The sequence below is a fragment of the Delphinus delphis genome, chromosome 4 (genome assembly GCF_949987515.2).
Source record: "Delphinus delphis chromosome 4, mDelDel1.2, whole genome shotgun sequence".
Classification (NCBI taxonomy): domain Eukaryota; kingdom Metazoa; phylum Chordata; class Mammalia; order Artiodactyla; family Delphinidae; genus Delphinus; species Delphinus delphis.
In genome coordinates, this window is record NC_082686.1 from 92,215,291 (window position 1) to 92,222,890 (window position 7,600).

Consider the following 7,600-nt stretch of genomic DNA (forward strand, 5'->3'; position numbering starts at 1 on the left):
TCATTTCTGATCCTGTCTACAATATTTGCTATGGGGATTATTAAATATTTAACTTTATACATTGCATAGCTGAAGCTTTATAAATTGCATAGCTGAAGCACTCTTCAGGAAAGATGAAATAAATTTGGGTTTCTATTAGAAAAAATAAATACTAGTTCAATACAAAAAGGCATTCCTCTTACTGGTTAAAGCAAAATTAGAAAATCATTCTTTTGGTAGAGAAATGCTTGGGATGATCTACTTTGTCTTTCTGTCTCGGCCCATGAAGAGAGAGGCAGACAAATAAAAGATAAATGGGGAGACTTAAAAGCCAAGCTAAAAACCTTTGGCCAAAGTTCTGGGAGTAGAAGGATCATTGTGAAGAAAAGCTAATGGTTGCTCTTTTATAAGTTGTAAGTAAGCAGGGGTTCTCACTAGAAAGAGAAACAAAAGCTTTCCCTGTTCAAGAAAGTTAAATAGGCTTTGCAAAACATTCTCAGCAAGCATCATTATAAAGGATTTGGATCTCTATTGGCCAAAAAGGGAAGTCTGACAAGGAGAGATATGTGGTCACCAAAAATTACAAAAGGAAAATGAAAATCATCCTGCTTTTAAGATGAAGGTAAGTGTAGAATTTGCAAGAAGATGCAAAGACCATCTCACACCAGAGCCTGTGGCTGCTTAATGTCATTCTTACACAGTTACAAGTATGTTTGAGGTCCTCCTTGGTCCCCAGTTGTACAAGTCAGCTGGAAATTATTAGTGGATGTAAAAAGCAGATGTGGCACTGAAGGTTGAAGGAAAGCAGTGCAAATGGAACTTATAATTTCCATGGAAGAGAATATTATAGGTAGAGGAATGCAGGGAACTATATTCAAATTCTATGGTGTCAAGTAGATGCACCAGGTATGTGCTAGTAGGCAGTATAGGATTAAAAATTCTCTAATGATCAATGGATACGTTCCACTAGGTCATCAGTTTGATTTCTGAGTTGCGGATGTGTTAATGGAGCCTGAGAGCTCCTTAAATAGTACTGTCAAAAGCTGGAAGACATTTGGAACAAACATACCCTTTTTTTAGAATATATCTGCTTAAGTATTTGGTTGTAAAGTGTCATAATATGTGCAACATACAGCCAAATACTTAAGTCAAAAGAGAGAGGCATAAACAACTCTTGCAAAATGTTAACGACTGGTGAATCTCAGTGAAAGGTACCATTCTTTAAATGCTTCTGGGGCTTCGAGAATTTTGAAAATGAAAGTTGGAGAGTAAAAGAAATAATACAAGCATGTTTATAAATATAAAGGTAAATACCACATAAAACTAGTCAAAAGAGTTGAAATTGATTGTCTCTGGAGAGAAAAACCTGATAATAGTGGCTGTCTGCTGTTTTTCATTATATGACTGCTGTTTTTCATTATATGTTTTTCATTATATGTTTTTCATTATATGAATATATAAACATATTATATATGTTTTTCATTATATGACTGTTTTTCATTATATGACATTATATTCATTATATGACTGAGTCATATAATGTTGCACTAATGTTGCACTATGAGTGCAACACTTTGACTAAAAACTAAACACTGGCTTTAAATGAAAAAAAGTCAAATAGGCAGACTAAGAGATCAGATTGCCAGATGCTTCACGGAATCAGAAAACCCACTGATAAATATGCTGAAGCAGTTTTATCTACGTGTATAAGGAAAAAAAAGTATACCATCTCAATTCATTGAGAATCACTCCAGAAGAGGGTGATAGCCATATGCGGGACAAGTCAAAGATGAAATACAGGGAGTCTGCGTGTCAGGAGAGAGGACAGCATTCCCTATGGCCACTCAGTTCAGTCTTTCTTAAGAGATAATACAAGATAATTTATTCATGAAGGATTACCCGAGCTAGGCTATTTCCCAAATCAAATGAAATCATTACATGCTTTTACTGACATAGGTGACATAGGTCATCGTCTATACCTCAGCTTCATGGGCACATTGTAGGTGCCCTAGAAAATCAATTTACTAACTACTGGTTCTTGCTCAAGAGGTCAGAGATCATTTGTGGGTAGAGGAACGCAGAGAGCTACCTCACATTTTATGATTGTAATGGAGAAAGAGCTCACCATTCTGGTTGTTTATGTTTTTATTTTGTTGTTACCTCTTGAACAAAAACACCAGGTGCCCTAAGAAGAGGGGGAATCCTGATGATATACTTATCTGTGTTCCAAAAGTTGTATCAATGTGCTTTGAAATGGCCTCAGCCTTGATCTCTAAAAGGAAGTATCAGTCATAGGTGATGGCCAGGGTGGACACTGCACCATTGAGCAGCTTGGCTGGTGGGTGAGTGATAGGACTAAGTAGTTGATATGCTCCCGACATATGAATCAATGGAGACAATCGTCAATTTCGACAAGAGATTTAGGCTGACATGACCAAGGTTTGGACCCTGATGCTGCTGGATAGTTCTGAATCTTGGTGCCAGTGAATCTGGGCTGCCAGTCCCCTGTCTCTGTTCTGTTACTCCATTCTTGTTCCTGGCTGAGGTGCCAGAACTGCAGAGCTTTGTGGACTTTGGATCTTGCCTCCTGTCAAAGCTGGTAAATGACCTTAGTGGCTGTCTCCTTAGAGATTGTCAGAAGCTGCAACTCAGCGCTGAGCTGCCTTGGAGGCCATGCAATCCTAACAACTTGGCTTAAAGATGGAGGAGAGATCCTGACCCACATCAGTCTTTGTGCAAATGAGAAATAAACCTTTATTATGTTAGATCATGACTAAAGATTCGGTATCATTATTGTGACAGCTAAAGATGATTATCCCCATTAGATGCAATATGACTTGGAGAAAGAAGTGGAAGATCTCCAGTTCCACAGTGAATCACTACAAGGCATCAAAGACTTCAGAGTTACTGCGGAGATAAGGGTGCTGAGTTCTACAGTGAGGGAGTAGATTCCACATCTGTGATTAGGTCGTGGTTCCTGGCTGGCAAAATTGGGTAGGAGACTTCAGCAAACTGCCACAAGTCAGGCTCTGCAGCACATCTCAGTTGCTGCTTGGGGAGAGAAAAATCAGTGACTTAAAGAGAGAGAGAGGCTCATGAAAGATATTACTCCAGGGTATTCTGGTTGTGTGGGTCCCAGACATCTTCCTGGAGATGGGATATCAAATACCTGCCTGATCTCCAGTCCTGGATGAGAAGGGGACTATGACAGTCATTGGGCATTTGGTCTCAGATCCATTGCCAGCCTTCTCCTGATCTGTATCACAAGGGATTAACCCTGCTGATTTTCATTTGGTTTGGCCAATGGAGGGAATTGGCAGAAAATTGGAAGGCAAAATCAAGAAGCCAGAGTCTATTCTCCCTCTTGTACTCTGACTTGGGAGATGTTTAACATAACGGTTGTGCCTTTTCTTGTGGTACCAGCTTACCATTCAGTTTACCCCCTGGTGGTATTTGTTCGTATCAGGCATCCCTGAGTCCAGGGTTCTAGTAATTTCATATTCTTTTTTAAATCCCTGCAGCCTGAGGGGTGATAGTAGCTTTCTGCTGTTGCTAATGTTAAGGGTTCTCTCATCACCCATTTTGGTTGTGCATCTTTTCCAACACATATGTAAGTAGTTCCCTGTGTTTAAGGTCCCTTTGAACTACATGTCAGGAGCTCTGTTTTGCTAATTGGGCCAGGCTGACTCGGACTGTAGACCTTGCTGAGGTCCCAGGACCCAGAGTTGGATAAGGTACCAGAATGGAACTCTAGATATAGGGGGAAAGACAGAGGGTGATGCCATTGGATGTGTGGGGAGATTTGGAAAAGTGTCCTGGAAGAATGGGACACTGAGGGAGAAAGATGTCTTTTATGGGATACCCACATTTGAGCTGTTAGGTAAGGAGTGTGCATTTTCTGTACCCTGTTAGCCGTGTACTTGGGAAATCCTCAGAGTACCTAACTTTTCTCTTACTCACTCATTAAAAGTATCTGAATCTGAGTTTCTCTCCTAGTGAACAATCAGACTCCTGGTGTCCAGGGCAAAAACTAGACCTCAGTAATATAGAAAGTTGTCTCTGGAACATCTAAGTTGGTTTTCTTAGGTCGACTCTCTCTTCCATCCAGTTGGTTTGCCTTTTGCAGATGGTAAGGCCCTTATGCAGACTCTGACCCTCTTCTTAGGAAAGGGATAGAACTATGCCAATGTTCAAAAAACTTGGACTTAGGTTCACAAATGTAATTATTGAAGTGAAAAATAGAGACTTTAATTAAGTGCCTGTGTGTGTTTGTAAAGAACGAATGATGTCATAATATCCTTTAAAAAGCTCAAATATAGGTTCCCAGATTTTCTACTTATACGTTCACCATTCACACTGAAATGTGAGAGCAAAGAAAAGAAAGAGATGAACTTAAATGCCATGAACTTAAATTTGTTCTAAGCTTTTGGAGAGAAGATACAAATTGCTAAGGAGGAACTTTAAAGACAAACTGAAAAACACTCTATTTCATTGTAGCATGCTTCATTTCATGGGTTTTTAAACTTAACCACAGCGATATGTACTCGTGGTGGCAGAGACGTTCCACAATTGTTTGCACAATTCCACTCAGGCAAACTGGGTCAGGCAAGGAGGCATGACTGAAATGACAAATCATCCGAGTTCTCTTTCAATTCTTCCTCCTCTCTAGCTAGTCGTCTCTAACCTATTATTTAAGGCCACCTCAAACCCTGCTTCTTTTGTACAAATTTTCTTCTTTGGGAACCCTCTGCTTTTTTCTAACCTGTTTGGTTTTACCGTTGGCACCTGTAGTTAGCACATTATGCAGTAGAAAATTTTATTCCAACTTTTTTCCATTGTACCATGTAACACATTTTTTTCCTTCAGATATGACATCACTTAAATTGAAAAGAAAAACCATGGGAGCAGGCATGTTGAAAAGAGCTCAAATAATACTAAATAGTTATAGTTAAAATGGTAAGTCTTTCTATTTTTTCCTCTCCAGGACCATTTCCTTCCCAGATGTAACTGCGTCAACTCAACTTTTTCACATGTGTGCCTTCATGCTTCTGTGCCTTTGGAGTCATTTTTTTCTCTGCCTGGAATGTGTTCTCACATTCTCTGCCCATCTTTCAAGACCCTGAAAAGCGACATGCTCTGTAGACTCTTCCTTGGTGTGCTCAGTCAGTGTTTTTTTCTCTGTACTCATTTCATTCTGCCCTGTTTTGCAACAAGCTCTTTACATATCACATTTACTATAGTATGATATTCTTTCCTTGAGGGAAGGAGCCAATTTTATTCATCTTTGTATCTCTTACAAAATCAAACCCAGCCACTCTTACTACATACTTAGGTCAATGAACTAAATGTATATGATATAGTATATCCATTATCTGTTTTATGAGGCTTTGTCACAGCCAGACTGGCAGCATCTTTGGGACAAGGCTTGAGACTTTTTGCTTTCCTACTAAAATAAAAATGAAGTTAGTTAAAGTATTACAATCACATCTTTCTGTATGTTTTACTTTTTTAAAGAGTTCTTTAATTTACAAAAATTCATTTGAATATCACAACATCCTATATCAGTAGGCTGCATTGGTGTAAAGAAAAAAAAATACATGATCTTTTACATGGTCTTAGAGTCAGTCAGACCTGAGTTTGACTTCCTTCTCAGCTATCTGTAAGCTATGGGATCTTGGGATAATTCTTTAATCTCTCTAAGCCTCAGTTTTCTCATATTAAGGTTAAAAATTAGTCTTACAGAATTGTTGGGAGGAAAGAGTGACATGTGAGTATAAAGACATGTGATACATATTTGACACTGAACATAAGTGAAGATACCTCTGCCCATCACACTGCCTAGGAAGTAGAGCCTTAGATGGGCTAAAAGATTGTCCAAGGCCACATGGCTGGCAAAGGATTGCAAGCAGTAACAAAACCAGGAGTGGAATCAAAGCGTATGCACATACCTGTTCCCTTGTGCTTTAACTCTGGGCTGAGACTGCACATTCCTGCAGGAAGCTGGAAATTCCTCACCTTTGCTATCATCCTGCTACCATGCAAACTCCATAACCTAAGATACCACTGCAGCCTGCTGCTTCCTGGTGTGATGATGAATCTGAGGTTCTCAGAGGTTAAGAGACTCGTCCAAGGTCAAACAGCTATTTAGGAGCCATGTCTACCTTATTGCCCCAGCTCTTGCCTCGTGTGCCTGAGACACTGTGGTTGAATCTGGATGGACCCTGGGTGGAGGAGAGAGCTGCAGCTGCGGGAACAGCAGCACTAAGCCTAGCTCCAGAGCATCACACAGAAAGACAGCAACTTGGTATCTCTTGGCAAGCCAGCCTCAGAACACTGTGATAAGAAGGAGGAGGAGGGTAATTAAGACGAGGAGAGTGAAGACTCAGAGAGCAATGAGGTCATCCAGGATATGGAAGAGATGAATGATTACAGTGAGTAGCCTGATGATGGAGAGTCACTGAGGTGGACCTGGAAGACAACAGACAGGATCAGGACCAGTGGATAATTGAGGTAGACAGGGCAGGGTAGCCCCAGGGAGATTCCATGCCAGCCAATGTGCTCCACACCCCATGCAGAACCAGCTGCTGGTTGTTTAGGAAAAACAAAAATGAAACACAGCAAGAAAGACTTCTGCTCACCTGTTCTACTCATGAGGAAATGTCACACTCAAGCCATCTCCGATTAACAAAATACAGATAATAAAGTTGTAGGTAATTTATTAAATTACAGAGATTTATCTGTTTCTCATGAGTGAATATCTAGTTAACATAAATTGGTTAAAATGATACATCCAGTAATTGAAATTGTTACCCATGAAGTGGAACTAGGGAGAAATAGATATTGACCTGTAATGCATTCCACTTCATCCCAACACATTCTTTCTGCCAACTGCACTCTCTTCTTCCCATACTAAGATTTGTACAACTTAAGTTGGAAAAAAGTAAGAAGTGTGTTTAGTGGAAAAAAAAAAAACCCTTATATGCATTCAACCACTATGCTCCAGTATAAGGAGCCTGGAAACCCTTTGGATGATTGGCTATTTATGATCTCATGGAAAGTGATCAGAAGTAAAAGAAATAAGAAATGTATATGGGCTTGGAGCTCCTGTGATGTCATAGAAATGTTTGCTGGAAGGATTTTAGGAGACAAAATTCAGAGCAGTTTCTGAAATTTCTATGCTTTAGATCAGAGCTTCTCAAATTTGTGAGGTGGATATGAATTACCTGGGGATCTTGTGAAAATGCAGAATCTGATTCAGTAAGTCCTGGGAAGTCACTAGTTTTCCCTTCTCTTACAGGCTCCCATGTGTGCTGATGTTGCTGGTCCTCAGACAGTACTTTGAGCAATAGGGCTCTAGACCATGTTGACCATTTCTGGGTTGCTGAAACACTGAGATCCCCTAAAATAATTGCTAATATTTGCATTTTGAAAATAGTGGTTTTATCTGGATTAATGATGGTGTAGAACCAAAACATGAGTCAAAAGTAAACTCCAGGATGAGCTTCAGTCATAGTGACATCAGCTTTAGAACTTGTCTTAATCCATGTGACGATAAGCCTACATTGTTTCTCATGTCTGTAAGTGCTGAATTATTCATATGAATGCTTCAGAGCAGCCTTCT

The 7,600-nt window shown here is 39.8% G+C and overlaps 1 pseudogene; it reads left to right on the top strand.

Moving 5' to 3' along the window:
* Positions 1-6,132: 6,132 nt before the first annotated feature.
* Positions 6,133-6,507, top strand: LOC132424430 (anaphase-promoting complex subunit 15 pseudogene; annotated as a pseudogene).
* Positions 6,508-7,600: the final 1,093 nt, after the last annotated feature.